Here is a 21,533-nt window from a genome sequence, read left to right as displayed (position 1 = left end):
GGCTTGAGCGTGGGATCATAGACATGACCCTGTGTTTGCTAGCTTGAGCCCAAAGGTCACTGGCTTGAAGTCCAAGGTCACTGGCCTGAGCCCAAGGTTGCTGGCTTGAGCAAGGGATCACTTGCTCTGCTGGAGCCCTCTGGTCAAGGCACACATAAGAAAGCAATCAATGAACAACTAAGAAGCTGCAATGAAGAATTGATACTTCTTATCTCTCTCCCTTCCTGACTGTCCTTGTTTATCCCTCTCTCTGTCCCTCTCTCTCCCCCCCCACAAAAAAAAGAAAAAGAAAAGAAAAGAAAAAAAAAGTACCTTAAACTTCTTAAGGATGTAAGGATGCAGAAAGATAATTGTAATTTAGCTGGAATTTGGTTAGTTTCAGAGTCTTCCATAGACTCTTTATGCCTATGTGTTGGCATGTCTTAGTTTTGGTAAAGCCATGGTTACCTTACTGCAGCCAGAAACTAGCTTGTTTTGTTTAGGTTTATTGCACTAGAGCAATACCTCCAAAAAGGAAAAACAAAGTCTGGCTTTTCAAAGCTTTTTCAAGATTACAAAAATCCTGTGAAATATCAATAAGGGGCCCTGGCCGGTTGGCTCAGTGGTACAGCGTTGGCCTGGCATGCGGGGGACCCGGGTTCGATTCCCGGCCAGGGCACATAGGAGAAGCGCCCATTTGCTTCTCCACCCCCCCCCCTCCTTCCTCTCTGTCTCTCTCTTCCCCTCCAGCAGCTGAGGCTCCATTGGAGCAAAGATGGCCCGGGCGCTGGGGATGGCTCCTTGGCCTCTGCCCCAGGCGCTAGAGTGGCTCTGGTCGCGGCAGAGCGACGCCCCGGAGGGGCAGAGCATCACCCCCTGGTGGGCAGAGCGTCGCCCCTGGTGGGCGTGCCGGGTGGATCCCGGTCGGGCGCATGTGGGAGTCTGTCTGACTGTCTCTCCCCGTTTCCAGCTTCAGAAAAATATAAAATTAAAAAATATATATATCAATAACGGCACTATAATGTTATAAAGTGTTAGAGTTTGAAGATATTATAGATCATTTTCCATCCCTTTCAGATGACAGTTCGAAAAGTTAAACTGTATTTTATTTATTTATTTATTTGTTTTTTGTATTTTTCTGAAGCTGGAAATGGGGAGGCAGTCAGACAGACTCCTGCCTGCGCCCGAATGAGATCTACCCCGGGATCTACCCGGCATGCCCCCAGGGGGCGATGCTCTACCCCTCTCGGCGTTGCTCTGCTGCAATCAGAGCCATTCTAGGGCCTGAGGCAGAGGCCACAGAGCCATCCTCAGCGCCTGGGCAAACTTTGCTCCAATGGAGCTTTTGCTGCAGGAGGGGAAGAGAGAGACAGAGAGAAAGGAGAGGGGGAGGGGTGGAGAAGCAGATGGGCGCTTCTCTTGTGTGCCCTGGCCGGGAATCGAACCTGGGACTCCTGCACACCAGGCTGACGCTCTACCACTGAGCCAACTGGCCAGGGCCAAGTTAAACTGTATTATAAGCACCATCTCGACTCTGCTTTGCTGTAGACTGACCCTGCTGGGCGCCCTTCTGAACCTCCTGATCTGTAGACACCCTGCAGTCTGTAAACTAACACTTGGAGTGCTTCTGACTTTTACCAAGCTGTGGCAGAACTCCTGGGCCTGGGGGCCTTTTCTGTGACTAAAGACACTGAGCAGAGCAGAGACCACAGGGCTTCCAGGTAGTCAACAAGTGAAGGAACAGCTCTTAAGCAAATGCATGAGTGACAGCAACTATGGTGAGTATGAAACCAGAGGAAAGCCCTGCTTTATTCTCCTACTATGTGAATTCAGCCCCTCGACTGAAATTATTTGTAAAAATATATTAATGAATATAGAAATATAGGAAGACTATCATTTAAAAGGTGTAAGCCAAGTTCTACCTTTAGAGATAGAGGTTTAAATTTATATAGCAAAATGGGAGAAACCCCATAATAGGCATTTTTTTGTTATGTAAAAGATAAAGCAGAACTTTATCTTAGTTCTTAAAGGGAAATTGGAATACTGTAAGTTAGATTTAAATGTTTTAAACTGAAAAGTTTTGTTTAATGTAAATTTAGAGTATGTGTTAGCAGTGGCTACCCAGGGACCAATGTTTGTTTTCTCTGTGGTGAATTAGACTCTTCTGGTATATTTATTATTGAGTGACCTCGAAGAGTGATTTCTAGTCAGAGGTTCCCTTATCCCCACACCTCAGAAAGTTAGAGGCATTTCGAGAAGAATGACTCCAAGTATCAAAATATCTGACCCTGGAGGAATCAAGAAATTCATAGGGTGTGGTGATATATAAGTTGGACCAAAAGATTGGTGTCTATTTAAGACTAAATAAGCCAAATTTGTAGAAATATATTAAAATTAGAGGGCCATAAATGGGTCAGGTTGAGGCCATAGGTCCAGACCACACTCCTAATGGTGGGTATCATGGTTTCTCCTAAGATTTGTGGATGATCTGCCATCTATCTACTGGGAAGGGGCAAATATTGAGTCTGCAGGTAAGTGGTCAGGATTGTGGGCTTTAGACTGTTAAGTTCAGGAGTAGAGTCTGGGAGTCTTTTCTCCTTTCTCTGAAACCTCATGGGATCTAAGCAAAGCAGACATGCTAGAGGGCACACCTGTTGATTGACTGACTGTCCTTTGCCAGAGGACAGCAGACTGGGTGGAAGACAGGAAAGTACCATTTAGGGACTCCTTAAAGAATGTCGTCCTGGCCTTGGGGCTGAGGGGTCTGAGCACATCCACTGCTACTGGTAATTTATTTTGTATGTGGATAATCCCTACTATTTTTCTCCTTTTTTTTTTTTAATCTTTTTTGTTTTATTTTTTAAAGAAATAGAAGCATTTATTTTTCTCACAGATTTGTAAGTAAGGTAATATAGCTTTGCTTATTCTTTCTATAATATTTTCCATAAAACTTTCAAAAAAGTTATCATTGGGTCTCTTGTTTTGCTGGAAGGAAAGTGCCCTCTCAGAGGCCTCGAGGCTGTGATATTGGTGGTCACTGGCTGCTGTGGACTGAAGGTCTGAGCTGGTGTGATGAATAAATGCACAAGAGCACTAGGCAGGACCGGAACCTCAGCAGATGCAGGCGAACGCTCCTCTCTCCTCTCGAGATAGCCCAGAGACGGCCTGAAGTTGACTCACTGATGGTAAACAAGTAGATAGGAGCCGAGTGTTATTTTGAAAATGTTACAAAGAAATATGACCTTCTTTTATATTCATGTCTATCTGAAGCTTGAACATTTAATTATAAAAATTTGTATAGTAAGCGCCAGAGACTGGTCCCTTCTTTTTAACTTTAGATAATAGTAAATCAAACAACAGACCATTTTCCAGAAACTTTTAAATGGTTTCCTTAGGTAAATAAGTATGGGGTGACTACCGAGCATTCTTTACCTGCGATAAGAGCATAATGGGAGTCTTTTGTGGCCTGAACAAGGCTAACACCTCACCATACCTCTTAGTCAGTATACTGGTTGGTCGCTAGAGAGGAATCTGATAAATTGCAAAGGAAACCTAAAAACTTTTGAGAGAAAGTGATCCCAGTCCTGCTTATCTCTTGGGGTGGGCCAAGATAAGTAGACCAAAGATTTCTAAGATTTATGCTAATCTGAAATTCCATGGAACTCACATCTAAATCAATAAACACAAAGGGAAAATCACATCAAGATTCTTCAAAGAGAAACATACCAAAAAAAATTAAGGCATGGTGGAAAATCTTAACACATACAAGAAGAAGGTCAATTTAGAAAAAAATTGTGGCTGAAATTGGAATTGCCTTAGGATCCATCTCTGCTGGTACGTTATTGGGGCTTGGGAACAATGACTGAGCATTTGAACTTAGGATCCTCTTTGGTTGAGGTATGAGATGTCACTGCAGGATGGACATGCTTTTGTGGCACAGTGCAAGTCTAGTTTTGAACAATGACATTTAATGGTAGTAAAACATAGAGCAGCAATACAGGATTAAACTCTTTCCCTTATGGACTAAGTAAATCTTGAGCTTTTAAACTTAAAAGAGTCTGTGTCTGTGTGGGAGGGGAGGCTTTCCACAGGAGGTCTCAAGAGTAAGATGCTGGACTTTCCACTAACAAGACATGTGGATGCTCCCTGGAAAAATAAAAGGATTTAACTGCTTTGTATCCTTTTGTTAATAAATCAGGATATAGTTGTTAATTTGTAAAATTAAAGAGAAATCACATTGTTATATTATGATAGGGTAATCCCAGATCACAATACATATAAGAATTTCCCCCTTGTGTTCATTAATTTAGAGGTGAGGCCCATGGAACTTCCAATTAGTAAAAATCTTAGAAATCTTAAAGAAGATTTGAACTATTCTGGAGGGTCTATGAGAGCAAGTCATAGCATATAAATTTTTTTGCATGGCTATCAACTAATTTCTAAATCACTCTTAAAACTGATTTCAGCAAAAGTCTGAAAGAATGTAATATGAGTGGTGTGTAATTTATTAACCTTGTTTTATAGTTGATCCAATATTGTTGTTTATGGCATTAATATACTTTTTCATAATTGACAAAGCCCTTTTGTACACATTATATTATTTTCGCTTCACTACAACACTGATGGACACGTAGAATGGTGATTAATGACTCCACTAACATATGAGAACACTGGGGCCCAAAGAGATTAGACAATATAACTATGTGGATAAACATACATGCACACACACTACATATAGACATACATGCACACATACACAGCTCATGACTGTCATGGGCAGGAGAATCTACGAGTCCAGAGAAGCAAACATATGAGAACACTGGGGCCCAAAGAGATTAGACAATATAACTATAAATGAGTGTAAGAGGGTTTAAGTTTAAAGAATAGATACTTATTAATTACAAAGGGAAAAAATAGCAAATTTGCTGTGAAGACACATGGTGGCACCACTTCAATCAAGTTGTTGAGGTTAACATTACCAATAATGAGACAGCAATATCATGTACCTCTTGATATTATACACCGAGAAGGATATGGCATAACTTTAGTACAATTGTTGCCAAAAACACTGATTGAAATCATTAGAAAATATCAGACACAAAGGAGGGTCATTCCACCAAATTGGTTAGGATTATTCAAAAGTTTTGAGATCATGAAGAATTGTTCCAGGTCGGAGACCAAGTAACCATGACAATTAACAAGATTTCAGCTTGTTAGCTATAATTTAATTTAAATAAAATGGTGAAAAAAGACAGCTTCCTGGGCCACTCACCACTTTGTGTCAGAATGGCTGACACACTGTGTTGGGATTTCACCAACCTAAATGGATGTGCGTACTCAAAAGCTTACTTAAAGCATGCTCACTACTAATACAAAGAAATATTCAAGGATGTCACTTACACAAATTCCCTAGGAATATTTTGAAAACAACAAGTGAATCGCAGTTAAAAACTTGTAATGGAAAAGATCTCAGCCACCATCGCATCAGCAGCTACTTGAGTATTGTCACTGGAAGAGAGAGTGGAAAATAGAAGTCTGTTCAAAGTTTCTCTGTCCACAATGGAGAGCAGGGAAGAAACATGATTGCTCCAGGAGTCCAGCAAAATCTGCCTCGAGTGGGCGGACAAGGCTTTAAACCACTTGGAAAGGCTCTTCAAAGAACAATTAAAAACAACCTCCCATGGTGGGAGGTGAATCTGGCTGGGAGGTTCCTGCTTTCTTTCCCCAGGGTAGAATTCCCAGGCTTCTGGATCCTAGTGGAGTGCCCTTGGCAGTGGACTCCCCAGCATGTTCCCTTTTCACTTTCCTGGGTCCAGAGTGGTGGTTTGAGTACACAGGGTAAAGAACATCTGGCCCTCCCGAAGCCGAAAGAGCTTTGCAGTCAGCAGGTGGGGGTTGGAGGTTTATGAAAATAGTGGGGTAAAGTTCATTTTGTGGACAACTCTTGGCCATGGGTGTTATTTATTTCAAATTTTATACTGCTGAGCTCCTGTGGGCTTATTACAGATCAGCTCATAAACAAACACATGCTAAGTAGTGTCCTGGGGATAAATGATGAGTTTATGTGACTCTGGGGTCGTGTGTTCGAGGTAAGAGGGGAGCCACAGTGAAGAACTTGGTGTGATAAACTGAGATTCCAGGCTACACCCTTATTTGGGCAAAAAACTGCAGAAAAGTCCGTGAACTATATACAAGCTTTCATGCACTGAATTAATGTCTTCAACATTTCTAAAAAGAATTATTATGGACTAAAGGCCGTAAATGATCCCACAGAACATCTAGCTTTAAGAGTATATGAAAAGATAAAATAAATACTTTGGAGACCTGAAATATTCTATAAAATGACTTTAATATGTATTTAATATTTCTAATAATAATGATCCAAAATCATCATTTACTCAACCATCTCATAAATAGCAACTGAGTGTCTACTATGTGCCAGAACTACAGATGCGCCAAGTTTCTAACTGATTTATGTTCAATATTTTTTGATGACTCGATAGTTTTCCTATCATAAGAAAGCTTCTACTCTTTGATGTAATGAGCATCAAGAGATACCCTTTGCAACTCAAAATAGATCCTTGTGTAGCATATATAGCAATTCTATGCGCACACACTGTTATCTTTGTGTGTTCAAAGTGGTGGAAACTCCCTGGATGAAAGGATGGGCAATCGCGAGAGTTATGTATGGCAGCTCTGTCTGAGCAGAGCAGTAAAAGGAGGGTGTACATTCCCAAATTACACATGAAACAGAAAGATGTTTATTTCTCACTGTAAGGTCAATCTCAGCGCAATCTCACAGAGAAAAGCCATCATCGAAGAGAAAGAATCACAGTGATTCCATGAGATCATTTATCCTGAAAGTCCACAGTATCTATCTGCAATGCAAAATGTGACAGGTAGGCACAGAAATAATTGAAGGAGAAGCACGAGTACAAAATAATGGGAGTACAAAATAATGGGAGAAAAACCATATTGGAGAGGGAGAGAATCAGACAGAAAAAGTTAGAGATTAGAAATGAGAGAAAAAAGAGAAATGGATACCCATGAAAAGTTGGAAAGCCTGCTCTAACTCCCCAAGTGTGACGCAGTCGTGCGTGTAGCATGGGCTACCCTCTTTGCTTCATTCTATCCCTCACCTTCAAGAGAGATTCCTGTCCAAACAGAATGGCCAAAAGCCCTGAATAGGATAGGATACAACCCCAAGATTTGAGCTCAATTTAGGGAGAGATCAGTTTATGAGATACTGACTCTAGATGAACCACAAAATTATTGGGTAACTTTATTGTCAGCAGAGTAAACTGGAGTGGGAAATGGTTTGTAACTGAGTAATAATGGGATCACATGTTTCTCAGTTTAATCAATAAGACTTCATTATATTGTGACTTTCAGCATGAGATAATAGTGATTTTGGTAACTGATAAAATAGTAATTGGGCAGTTAAGAATTCATTAGTAAAATTTGTTAGCATCAATTCATTCCAGTCCATGGGCAAGGGGCACTCTACTTGACAAAAGTAGTTATTACAGTCACTACAAGGGTGAATTTGTTACTTGGGACAATAATTCAATCTCTCTTTCTCCCCTTTCCTCCACACAACTGTATCCACTATATTCAATTTCATCTTGCCATTACAAATTTGTGTTCTTTAACTCAGCTCAGTGTTCTTTGAAAATCTTTTTCCTGGCCTTTTCTAACTTACCACAAAAGTTTATTGCTCTCACCACTTTCATTAAGTTTATTACTCTCACTACCTCTGCTTTTGAACTACCCAGCTGTTTGGGAACACCCCCTCTAATTCCTTAGTCTAGCATACAAAGCTTCAGACTTCAGTACCCATTTTGCTTGACTTCTCTGAGGTATTTAATGCAACTGTTTCTGTAACACTCTCATTATTTTTTTTTCTAGAATACCACTTTTTTCTGTTTCCCCTTCTCTCTCTGACTTTATTGTTTCTTTTCGTTCATTGTTACTGTTGGCTAGAACTCTGTCTTGGGCTTTGTTCCCTCTGCTCTCTCACTGGGAAATCCATCCTTTCCCCCCAAGTAACCACTTATGTACTCAGCACTTTCAAACACAAACCTCCAGCTGCTTTCTTCTCCATCCTCGCAGACCAAAGCAAGTAAAACCCAACACCTATAGAAAGAAACCTTTACTTTTTCTTTCAAACATGCTCCTATTATCTTTTTTAGCTTGATGGATAATATATCCATCCATCAAATAATCCAGGGCCAAACTCGACTTTCTTAGATTCATCTCTATGTCCTATGTTCAAACCTTTACCGACTTAACATTGCCCAAACCTGCCTACTACATTCCACCCTTTTATGCCTCAGTTTATGACCTTATCACTTTTTAATGTGGGAGAAATTTTAATATTTTCCTAACTGATTTTCCTGCCTCTATTCTTTCATATCACTAATTGATCATCCACACTTCAGCCAGAGTGATTGTTTTAAAATTCAAATCTAACTAAATTACTTCTCTGACTTACAACCCATTATTGGCTCCTCATTGCTTTAATATCTCTCAGATGCTCTTAGCGTGATGTGCAAGACCCAATGCAGCCTGCCCTGTGCCTGACCTCAGCTTCTCTCCTTCCTACCACCACAGGCTGCCGTCCAGCCATAGCCCAGCAAAAAAGTCCCGAATTGAACACCTGGAGAGGATGATCCTACAGGCTTTAATCATATCTGAAAAGATGTTCTTAAATGGTTTAGAATAATAGGCTTGATATTTCCTTTGTCTCTATCAGCATGCACTTTGATTTATAGATTATGTTGCATTTCATCATTACTGAGTATTTTTTTCACAGCCTTCAATCTTACCCATAATGGCGGTTCAGAGCCATGTGTTGCTTTTATACCATTTCAGATATTTGCTCCCACTGAATAAAAAAAAAAAAAACCACTTCTTCGTGTTCTAACAAAAAAGGGAAAAATTTAATATCATATCACTAGGATCTGAGGCTCTCTAGCTATACCATATGTCATTAATTTCAGTCTTTGATAATCCAAGAAGTATGGAAAATTCCCACCTCCTACTCTTTTGCAGGATTCGCAGCTCTGCCAAGTTTTGTAGCTCATCAGGATATTTACAAGCTAAATGTTGAACTGTGGAAAAAAAGACATCTTCACATCTTTCGTTAGAAACTTTACAAAGAACGTTCAAATGAGGCAGTTGTGGTTAGGAAGGCAAAACCCTGTGCTCCCTTTCTGGCTTGTCCAGGAACAAGGGCTGGGAGTGTGGACAAACTCCTAAACCTTTCTGGGACTCAGTTTCCTTGGCTGATTTCTGAAATGATCTCCAGCACTAACACAAAACAAGGCAATCAAACAAAAAGAAAATGTTGACAATTTTTTTTCAAATCTCTGCCCAACTATATAGGTGACTATAGAATGTTTCCTTCATCAGGAGGGGATATATAAATTGGCTTTGAATTTTTCAAAACTAAGTGATCCTTCTTTAGTTTCTTCAGCCCTTCACTGCCTCCTGATTAAGTTCTGCCCATTATGAAGTAGTTACTAAAAAACTGAAGCCACTCTTCTTCCCTCACCAACTTGCCCTGTGGATAATATCCTTTCAGAAACCCTGGCAGCTTACTGGACAGCTTGAAGAGTTTCTGCTTCTTGCTTTAAAAGGAAAATCAGCTTTTTATCTGGGTAAGAAATATACTAGAATTTCTACTACTCTGAAATTAATGTGAAAAGGTGAATGTTTAAAAAATTGTAGGTCCTGGCCGGTTGGCTCAGCGGTAGAGTGTCGGCCCGGCGTGCAGGAGTCTCGGGTTCGATTCCCGGCCAGGGCACACAGGAGAGGCACCCGTTTGCTTTTCCACCTCTCCCCCTCTCCTTCTTCTCTGTCTCTCTCTTCCCCTTCGGCAGCGAGGCTCCATTGGAGCAAAGATGGCCCCGGGCGCTGGGGATGGCTCTGTGGCCTCTGCCTCAGGCGCTAGAATGGCTCTGGACGCAACAGAGCGACGCCCCAAAGGGGCAAAGCATCGCCTCCTGGTGGGCAAAGCATCGCCCCCTGGTGGGCGTGCCGGGTGGATCCCAGTCGGGCGCATGCGGGAGTCTGTCTGACTGTCTCTCCCCGTTTCCAGCTTCGGAAAAATGAAAAAAAAAAATTGTAGCCAGTTAGTGGCTGGCCCTGATGAGCATGCACTAAGGATGTGTAAGTAAAAAGAAGAAGGCTATACACAGCAGGTGGTTAGAAGAGAGATTTTTTATAGAGGTAATTACCATGCCACTTTTCCCAATTTTTCAACACTTCTCCCAGAAGAATATAAGGTCCTTCTCTTTCCTTTCAGGAATATGACAGACATATAACGTTTAGATAAGACCAAACTGAAAGTACATCAGCCTTTCAGCTCCATCAAAGTTGGAAATTAGGCCATGCTCTGGGTGACTGTTTTCTGTCACCCAAAAACACAACTATAGCACAATTAACTTATAAATTGCTAATAAAAATATATCTGAAAAATTCCATACATTTGGAAACTAATGCATATAATATAAATATAGGACATCACGATGTGATATAAATTAGAAAATACTTAGAACAGAAATATAAGATATCACATATTGAAATGTGTGGGAAGAAAGTAAATCAGTAATGAAAGAAATCATTTTAAATGTATGTTAAAATAAAAATAAATGCATGAAATGATCAACTCAAGAAGTTACAAAAGATATAGAGTAAACCCAAAGGAAAAAAGGAAGAGAAGAAACAAAAAGAGCAGAAATTAATTAAAATATATTTAATGGGCCCTGGCTGGTTGGCTCAGCGGTAGAGCGTTGGCTTGGCGTGCGGGGGACCCGGGTTCGATTCCCGGCCAGGGCACATAGGAGAAGCGCCCATCTGCTTCTCCACCCCCCCTCCTTCCTCTCTGTCTCTCTCTTCCCCTCCCGCAGCGAGGCTCCCTTGGAGCAAAGATGGCCCGGGCGCTGGGGATGGCTCCTTGGCCTCTGCCCCAGGCGCTAGAGTGGCTCTGGTCGCGGCAGAGCGACGCCCCGGAGGGGCAGAGCATCGCCCTCTGGTGGGCAGAGCATCGCCCCTGGTGGGCGTGCCGGGTGGATCCCGGTCGGGCTCATGCGGGAGTCTGTCTGACTGTCTCTCCCCGTTTCCAGCTTCAGAAAAATACAAAAAAAAAAAAAAAAAAATATATATATATATATATATATATATATATACTCACACACACACATATATATATATATATACACACACACACACACACATATATATATATATATTTAATGCCTTGGAGAAAAACAACTAAATCAATGGCTTATTCTTAGAAAGGCTAATAAAATAAATTTTTAGGAAGACTTCTCCCAAAAACAAAACAAAAACAAAAACAAATAAACAAACAAAAAACAAACCCAGAGAGAGATAAAAGAATAAACAAAGTTGCAAGTAATCAAAGGAGTGGTATAACTGCAGATGCAGCCTAGATAGAAAATAAGAAAATACTATCAATAATTGTGTGCTAATAAAGCTACATAGTTGAATGAATGGCCAATTTCCTGGAAAAAATCATAACATTCAAACTGACTCAAGGACAACAATGCACTTGAATAGTAGTACATTCTTTAAAGCAGATATATATATATATATATAATATATTGCAGATACATACAAGACATGCAGGCTATAATTATTACAATAGCTTTATTAACTCTGTGTTTCTTGTGTACTCACAACTGTAAACCTACTTTTGTCAACTTCTGAATATATCGCAAACACTACCCAGACCAGTTTACAATTTCTACCAAACATTCATGAACTTATCAAGTCCAAATGTTCTAAAGAACACTAAAACTAGGAAAGCTCTTTGCTACTTTGTATGAGCTCATGTAGAACTTCATTCTTTTCACAAAAATAAGAGGAATAAAAATTTATACATACATCTTCTTTGTTCTCATAAATGTAAATGTTCTTTTAAATAGAGTAAGCCAAAATCTAGCAACAAATTTATTTAAACACATTATTTCACAATATTAACAGATTAAAAGAAGAAAAATTATGTGGTTACCTTATTATATACAAAAAGTAGATACAATTTAGCAACTTCTGAGTTGATAAATACTCTCAGCAAATTAGAAATAAAAATAATTGGATCATCTTTTAAAATATGAAAACATGGGCCCAGAAAATTATGTCCACTATCACCATTTAAACTGTAAAACTCATCCAGCAAATTAAGATGAGAAAGAGAGATTTAGAAAATAGCATGTCTGGTATTATTTAGAGATGATAGGATTATAAACAAAGAGAATGTATAGATAGTTAGGATAATAAGAGTCCAGAGAGGTTATTATTGAGAAAGTAATAATTTGACTTTACATTATGCACAAGTAGAAAATCTGATTTTTAAAAATGCCATATTACTAATAATAGCAAAAATATATGCTACCTAGGAATAAATCTAATAATGGTATGCAAGACCTTGTTAGACATAATTATAAAATTACTAAAAGATATTAAAGAAGCTTTTATGAGAGGGAAAGACATACTGTGTATAGCGGTAGAAAAAAATCAATATTAAAAATGATGTCAATTCTCTCATAAGGCAAACACAACAATATGAAAAACATGGCCCATTATCTGATTCATTACATTACAAACAACCAAAGTGCCAGACACTTACTTTGTTCCAGTTTACATTTAAAATACTATTAATAAAAGCCAGATCAAACTGTCAGTTTTTAAATAGGTACTGTAAAATTAACGGTACTTTGTTTTCCTCACTGGCCGACCCTGCTGATAACACTGTTTCACAAACACTGGCAGCATGATGTATAGCCTGAAGACAATAGCAGTACTCTCCAGGCAAAGTTTTCATTGGGAGAGTTCATTAGTCAGGAAAGAGTCTTCATGGCCAACAGGTTATAAAGTTCCCTTTCCTTCTGCTGTGTTTCTGCTCTTTTGTTTTTACCTAGCACTTGCTCTATCCCTGCTTTCAAAGTAAGAGGGAGAGGCACATTTCGTTTTGCTATGTTGGGTAGTCACGGAAATCGAAGATTATCCACGCCTCTATGTAAGACTGCTTTTCTTGGTAGTGAGAAGCAGAGCAGCTTCTAGTTTCTAGGCATGGTCCACCTCAGCCTCAATTAGCCTAGAGCACGGGTCCCCAAACTACGGCCGCCGCGGGCCGCATGCGACCCCCTGAGGCCATTTATCTGGCCCCCACCGCACTTCCCGGAAGAGGCACGTCTTTCATTGGTGGTCAGTGAGAGGAGCATAGTTCCCATTGAAATACTGGTCAGTTTATTGATTTAAATTTACTTGTTCTTTATTTTAAATATTGTATTTGTTCTCATTTTGTTTTTTTACTTTAAAATAAGATATGTGCAGTGTGCATAGGGATTTGTTCATAGTTTTTTTTATAGTCTGGCCCTCCAACGGTCTGAGGGACAGTGAACTGGCCCCCTGTGTAAAAAGTTTGGGGACCCCTGGCCTAGAGGAAACTCTGTCATTCCTTAAGCTTTCCAAAAGCCATGGGTCAAGGTAAGACGGCAGCAGAGCTTCCTGGATAGCTGGTAGAATCAAACTTTTCTGCTTGGCTCACAAACGTGGGGAGGGAAAGCAGCCGACTTGCTCAGGACAAGGTTTGTCCCCTTATCAGCAGGTCCATGGCCAGTGTTGTTAATGGACTGTGGCAGCAATGGACATTGGATCCCAGACTCAAACCCCGGGGGAAAGTGTTGTGAGCATTTCACTCTGTCTCTCTCATTGAAGCCTCTGTCCTCTACAGTTAATCATCTTCCTTTCTCTTTTCCCCCCTCTTATTCTCATCTGTACAGCATCACTCTATTAAGGGATTTTTTCCTTAATTCTCTCCTTATCCCCATTTGCTCTTTTCTATCCTTTACTACCTCTCCCTACCCAATTTTTCTTCAATTTCTGGGTATGTCCTATGCCCCTACCAATGTCTCCAGGTTCTTTTCCTCCCTGACCTTATTCCCCAGTCCTCTAGCACTCGCTCTTTTAAAACCTTTCCACTTATCGCTTGGCAGCAGGGAGGCCATGATTCTAACAAAAGGAACTAGTGAAGCTCCCAGCAGAGCAGATGCACGTTAATAGAACAAAAACATCATCCAGATGAGGGTCTGTGCGCCGTGGACGCCCAAGCTTCCTCTTCTCTTGGCAAATGTATTTCCTTGTTTTCTTTTTTGTGTAGGCAGATAATATTTTCGATAATACTTCAGAGATTAATTATCATGAATTAGCCCAAAGCAGTTTTTACAGCTATGTTTTTCATTATCTTTTTTTTTTTTCATTTTTCTGAAGCTGGAAACGGGGAGAGACAGTCAGACAGACTCCCGCATGCGCCCGACCGGGATCCACCCAGCACGCCCACCATGGGGCGACGCTCTGCCCACCAGGGGGCGATGCTCTGCCCATCCTGGGTGTCACCATGTTGCGACCAGAGCCACTCTAGCGCCTGAGGCAGAGGCCACAGAGCCATCCCCAGCGCCCGGGCCATCTTTGCTCCAATGGAGCCTTGGCTGCAGGAGGGGAAGAGAGAGACAGAGAGGAAAGCGTGGCGGAGGGGTGGAGAAGCAAATGGGCGCTTCTCCTGTGTGCCCTGGCCGGGAATCGAACCCGGGTCCTCCGCACGCTAGGCCGACGCTCTACTGCTGAGCCAACCGGCCAGGGCTTCATTATCTTATATTTAAATATTGACTTAAGTAGGAATCCAGAAACTCTGAGTTCTATACCTATGTTATCAACAAGGCTATTTCACAAAGAACTGGATATTCGTATGTGCTTATGAAAATTGTAATTCTGTGTGCCTCAAGAAATTACATGCCAATGGTTAGCATGTATTTAAGAGGGAAACTATGTCCTGACAGATTGATTTATAGAATCATTTTCATCTTTGTATCCTTGGTACCTAACACAGTTCTTAATGTCTAAGAGAATCTCAGAAAGTGCTTGTGAAACAAATATTGGTTCCCATCCAATATGTCCTCCTGGGACCCTTAAATACATAACTCAAAGAGTCTCAGATTTCCACTCTTGTAACAAATAACAAAATTTGCACGTAAAAGATTAGCTTGAGTTATTTCTTGACATTTAAATAATCCTTTATAATTGCAAGCCATTTGATAGTTTTCAGGAACTGGCTTATTTATCATAAAAACTCTATGGGAAAGGGATTTTTATAAAATTACTGATGAAAAACATATAGCAGGTCCTCAATAATGTCATCTTTTTCTATGTCCTTTCATTATAACATTGATGGCATGCCGTAGGAACTCAACTCTTGTTTATATCAATTAGCCTATGGTAAAATAGCTTTTGGTTTCATTACGTATCATTTTGCTTAAAGTCACAGAACCTATTGACAATATTGAATACTTAGTGGACACAGGTCCTTACAAGTAATAATTATTTTCCTCCTAGTTTAAAACAAATAGTAAAGGCATAAAGGAAAATGAGTTATTGTGACATATGATACACACACTGCTTTTTCCAAGTAGAGGATAGGAAGAAGTGATATTAACAAGAAAAAATAGTGAACCAACCTCAGGTAATCTCAAAATGTCTTTGGATTTATCCATTTACTTGACCCCCAGTTTTCTCTGTTTCCCTCTAGATAATGAAAGAAACAGCATTTTAACAGCAAGCTCAGTGCTGTGTTACCTGGTGGAAACTATTAGCAAGATGCTGGAACTGCCAGCAATGCAGAAGCACAAATATTATGTTTTTAATAATATTTCAAAATAGTGACCCCAAGAATCATAATCTTTTTGTCATCTTTTCTCTTATAGTTTAAAGACTTAAAAAAATTCTGAATTCCATACAGAAGGTGGAGGAGCTATAGCAGATGATAGTGGAGGGCCCCTAAAGGCTAATCCAGGAAGAACCCAGTTATACAGTGTGGCCATTGACTTCCCTCTAAAGTTTTACTGAAACTTTTGTGTTTTAAGCAGACAGTCATGTATAAGAGCAAAAGTCAGGTAGCCACAGAGTAATCAAAACTGCCAAAAAAATATTAACCTGACTCACACTGAATACTACACTTAATCATTACAGCATTATTAAAAATATTAAGCATAAATAGTGTGAGAAGTTGATAAATCCCAAAGACAATCTTGCTCACGATTAGACTCAGGACCATTTCTAGCCCTCTCTCCTCCCCATCCTGCCATTCTAGAGCTGAGACTGAAGATTTGTTAGCTAAGGCTTCTCCTGGGGTTCTCACTGGACCAGGATGGGCAGGAGGAGGAGGCAATGAGGAGTTGTAAAAAACAACAAGCCTGGGGTCAAACAGACCTCACTGTGAGTCCTGGTTATTTTACTCACTAGCTGTGTAATCCTGCTCAAGTTTCTTAAGGTCTCTGACTATAGAGACAATAATACCAACCTCAAAGAATCTTGGGAAGATTAACGAAGGAAAACTATGTGAAGATGTAGAAAATACGTGAAAGCTGACCTGGTACAAGTTGGTGTTCAATAAATGGTAACTCCTGCCACACAGTAATCACAACATGGTCCCCAAGACAAAAAAAAATCCTCATTTATCTAACCAATATTTATAGTACACAAACTACGGGCAGGCACCGGGTGAGGTGCTGAAATGGGCTTTAGACTGTTTCTGATGTGGGAAGAAGGAAATACGGATATTGGAGTTGAGGAAGAGATGTGTAATAGAAAATTGCTCTCAGGCTCTTGACAGAAAAAGCCAGTGCTTCCTGCTTCTACAGGATGAATTATCAACAATCAGATGGTCTAAAAAGTTGATGAACCCAACACCAGGCAAAGGTAAAACAGGTATTTCCATTTCATGCTTGATTTCCTTGTTTTAAACTCCTCCTCTCACGGGTGAATTAGCTCCAGTCAGCTAGATGCTAAATACAGGCCCCTACCAAGTTGCCTAGATCTCAGCTCCAAACAAGACTGACTGGATAAGGAAGGGGAAGCAAAATAGTCCCTGCCCCTTCCCTACAGCAGAGAAAACTATAGGAAGCTTTCTTTCCCCCCTCCTCTGTCCCCACTATAACTCTTTTCCAAAGAGAACAATCTAGTTGAAATCAACAAGTATATACCTACTTATAATACAGCCAGAAACATGATCTGTTAGAATATTTTTAAGGTTATAATTTGATGCTACAAGAAGCTATAGACTCTTGTTAGCCATTACAACCTTAGTGTGAATTTTTTTTCACTACTGTCTCCATAATTTCCTTCACCAACTGCTGAGGGGCTTATTGTTTTACCAGGAAAACAGCCTTTAGTTCTCCTGTATGGAACCTGAAAACTCTAGTTACCTCATGTGGTAGACAGAATAATAGTCCCCAAAGAGTATCCTAATTCTGTGTGTGAATTTACAAAGCAAAAGTGATTTTACAGATGTGGTTAAGAATCTTGAAATGAGGAGATTATGCAGGTGGGCCCAATCTAATAATGCACGTCTTTAAAAAATGAAGAATCTTTCTCAGACGTAACCAGAGAAAGGCAAGTGACAACAGAAGCACTATCAGAAAGGCCTTGAAGGAGAAGAAAAGGGGCCGTGAGCCAAGGAAGGTGTGGGGCCTCTAGGAGCTGGAAAGCCAAAGAAATGAATTCCTAGAGCCTCCAGAACAGATATAGCTATGCTGACATCTTGATTTTTATCTCAGCGAGACCCATATAGGAATTCTGTTCTACAGAACTACAGTATAAAGTAATAAATATGTGCAGTGTTAAGCCAATACACTTGTGTAATTTGTTACAGCAGCAATAAAAAATTAAGGCACAGGGGACAAACTAACAAGAACTCTAGGCAAAGAAGGAGGAATTAGAGGGGTTGAGGTAGAGCAGTGGGAAGGTGACTTGAGTGAATCTCCTTTCTTTGCCTAGAGACTACAGCATGAGCACCTCGCTGGCTGACCATGGATAAAACCAGAAGCTGGGCATTGTAATACAACAGTCATGTAAAAAGATTTGCTCACTTTAAGAGAACCATTCAGGGGTATTTCTTCCCTAAAGATCTCTGTCCTTATTATATATCACTGCCACTGTTTATTACCTTCCTAGAACTTCTTATAAGGTGTCACCATTTTCTTTTCAGGATTACTTGTTTAATACTGTATTTTACATTAGAATATAAACTCCTTATTCCACATCAGACTGAAAACTCAAAAAAAGAAAAGAGAGAGATAGAGAGAGAGGGAAAGAAAGAAAGAACAAACTACATGTGTGTATTCATCATTGTATGATATTTGCAGTGCCCGTTCATTGCAGAATGAATGGGAGCGTTTCCGTCTCTCTTCTGAGCCTGTCATCCCCTCTCGCTCCTCCTGTCCTCTTAGGCCACAATCTACCCTGGAATTCTGGGGAAGACAGCCACGAACTAAGAAGGAAGTTCCTTCAGTATTTCGCCATCAAGGAATTGATTTGTTTACAGCAGCTAAATCATTTATTAAAGTTCATCTTGTTTTGTTCTTTGGGGTTAACCTCAATTTTTAGATATGTGAACCATTGAGTATAGCTTTTAATATGATTATGAAACCATTTTGAGAATCAGAACACTAAAATAGTCACTCTCCTAGGGCAGGAAAATATGTCATTTTATCCAGTGGATCAAATTGAAATCAAAGTCCTTGAAAATTATGAGGAAAATGATCCAAAGGGGAGCCAAGGGCTAGTCGATTGGACCAGCCAAAGGTCACACATAAAAAGATTAGGTGGAGCTAGAAGGAAGAAATGCAGAATTCATGATTTTCAGTTTAAAAGTTTTAGGTTTTCTTCCTGTTTTTCTCAAGCACCATCTTTCCCCAACAGGCCCATCTGAAAATGGGTGGGTCCCAGACAAATCTTGTGGGGTTTTTTGTTTGTTTTTTAAACACTTTTTCACTCCCCCCCCCCCCAAAAAAATATGCTTATTTGAGCTTAAACATATTTGAGCCTCAATTCTCATTTGAACTAATTGGTCAGGGTAGAGAGGTAGGATAGGGCCCTTTCCTTTCCTCATTTGCTGTCTTCCTCAACCAACCTGGGGTATGTGCCATAGGCTCTTCAATTATTGACCAAGAGGCCCACATTTGACCCTTTAAAAGATGCTCAGGACAGTCAAATCCACCCATAGAAATTACGTTTATTGCTTTCCCCGTTTCTATCTCTTCTTCCCATTTCTTTCCTGTCTCTTGCTTGGGCCTCATGCTTGTTCTCAGACTGGAATTCTGGTACCTCCCCTAATTTAGCTCTTGGCCTTTCTCTGTTCAGAAACTGAATCTGGCCTTGCTGCCCTACTCCACCTCTGGCTTCCCAGACAGGACTTGCTATCCATCCCTGGCTTCCCAGCCAAGGACCAGCCTGCTCCAAGTTCCAGTCACAATTAACTTAGCATGTGACAGGCTCGCTGTGCTAGGGACATCTCTCTGTTTTATTGTTTTTCTTGTTTTCCACTTCCTCTGATGATAATCAATGGGTGAGGTACTCATGATAGAATTCTTCTCTTTTCTTTCCTTTTAAAAATGTTTTCCACTTAGAAACAGAAAGTAGAATGGTGATTATCATGGGTTAGGGAAAGAAGAAAAGGGGAGTTGTTGTTTAAAAAGTACAGAGTTAGATTTGCAAGAAGAAAAGGTTTTTTTTATTGTTATTATATTACATATATTTTTATTATTACTATTTTTTAGGGAGAGAGAGAGAGAGGGACAGACAGGCAGGAAGGAAGAGAGATCAATTCTTTGTTGCGGCACCTTAGTTGTTTGTTGATTGCTCTCCTATATGTGCCTTGACCAGGGGGCTCCAGCAGAGTGAGTGACCCCTTGCTCAAGCCAGTGACCTTGGACTCGAGGCAGTGATCTTGGGCTCAAACCAGTGACCATAAGATCATGTCTATGATCCTATGCTCAAGCCGGTGACCCCACGCTCAAGCCAGATGAGCCCATGCTCAAGCTGTTGACCTCAGGGTTTCAAACCTAGGTCTTCTGTGTCCCAGTCCGATGCTCTATCCACTGCGACACTGCCTGGTCAGGCTTTTATTATTACTATTATTATTATTATTATTATTATTATTATTAAGTGAGAGGCGGGGAGGCAGAGATAGACTCCCACATGTGCTCTGACCAGGATCCACCTGGCAAGCCCTCTACCGGGCAATGCTCTGCCTGTTTGGGGATACTGCTCAGTTGTAGCAGCCGAACTATTTTAGTGCCTGAAGCGAGGCCACGGAACCATCCTCAGCCTCCGGAGCCAACTTGCTCAAACTATTGGAGCAATGGCTGTGGAAGGAGAAAAGAGAGAGAAAGAAGAGAGAGAGAGAGAAGGGGGAGGGGTGGAGAAGCAGATGGTCACTTCTCTTGTCTGTCCTGACTGGGAATCGAACCCAAGACTTCCATACACTAGGGTGATGCCCTACTGCTGAGCCAGCCAGCCAGAGCCTCAAGAAGAAAAGTTTTGAAGATCTATTTCACCAATAATGTGTATATATTTAAAAGTACTGAACTGAAAATTTTCAAAATGTTTAAAATGGTAAATTATCTGTTATGTATGCTTTCATTAAATTATAAAATTTTTTAAAAATAAATTAAAAATATTATTTTTCTCCTGAACTCTGCTTTTTATGTCCTTTAATGTTAAATTAGGTACCAAATTTACTCAAATGTTTATGAACTGAATTCTAAAATCTTTCAACTAGACCTATCTTTAAGTTTGCCCAAATTATTATTTCTTACTTCACAGACTTGAGCCCAACAATATAGAAGCATATTATTCCAGGAATAATAGTTGAATACCAACTATTACCTAAGCACCAGCAAAAATTAAAGATGAACTGCACACAAACCATCGTTACTAAAGTTTATACATTTAAACTATAATATTTGTAATAGAGCTTCCATTTATTATGGCTACTCTGTGCCAGAAGTTATACTAATGGTTTATATACATTATCTCTTTATATTCTTTTAACGACCTAATAAAGTATGTAATTTTTTCCAATTCTATCGTCTTTTTGGTGGAGTTGATATGCACCCATTCAAAAGGTGAAAATAGGATGAAATTTATTGAAAATGTAATGAATATATATTAATGTCTTTGTGCCAAGCAGCCTACTAAAGAATCTTACCCATGGAATTTTGTCTCCATTTTATAGATAAAGAACTGGAGGATCAGCCAGGTTAAGAAAATTGCCAAAGGACATTTAGCTAGTAAGACAAAAAAAAAAATGTATTTGAAACCAGTGTCTGCCTGATCCCCAAGGCTGCATAAATCTTATCATCATGTGGACTTTCTGTACAGCAGTAATACAAACTGGAAAATGCTTAAGTACATTAGAGTTTTATATGAAATCATGTAGGAGATGAAAGAAGAGATTTACTCCTAGCTGGAGTTGGTGAGGTGAGAAAGTAATCTAAGAAGGAAAAACAACATGTGCAAAGGAGCAGAAGGGGGAACACAGGGTTTGTATAGGGTGGGAGGTAAACCAGCAATAGAGTTGGCCTGGATCCTACAGGCAATAGGGCAGTAGGAAATCAGACCCGGAAGCCACACAAAAGCCTGAGAGACACAGATGTGTCTAAGAGGTTTGGACTTCAAAAGCTATGTGGAGGAGA

General features: G+C 40.1%; 1 long non-coding RNA gene across 1 annotated transcript in view; it reads right to left on the bottom strand.

Annotated features, from left to right (window-relative positions):
* Positions 1-21,533, bottom strand: part of LOC136404393 (uncharacterized) — a 135,710-nt gene that overhangs the window by 108,903 nt on the left and 5,274 nt on the right. The window contains exon 2 of the long non-coding RNA XR_010751240.1: positions 15,516-15,582. This is a non-coding gene — a long non-coding RNA (uncharacterized lncRNA). The remainder of the gene's footprint in view (positions 1-15,515; positions 15,583-21,533) is intronic.

The sequence above is a fragment of the Saccopteryx leptura genome, chromosome 4 (assembly GCF_036850995.1).
Source record: "Saccopteryx leptura isolate mSacLep1 chromosome 4, mSacLep1_pri_phased_curated, whole genome shotgun sequence".
Taxonomy (NCBI): Eukaryota; Metazoa; Chordata; class Mammalia; order Chiroptera; family Emballonuridae; genus Saccopteryx; species Saccopteryx leptura.
This window is presented reverse-complemented; position numbering and strand designations above follow the sequence as displayed.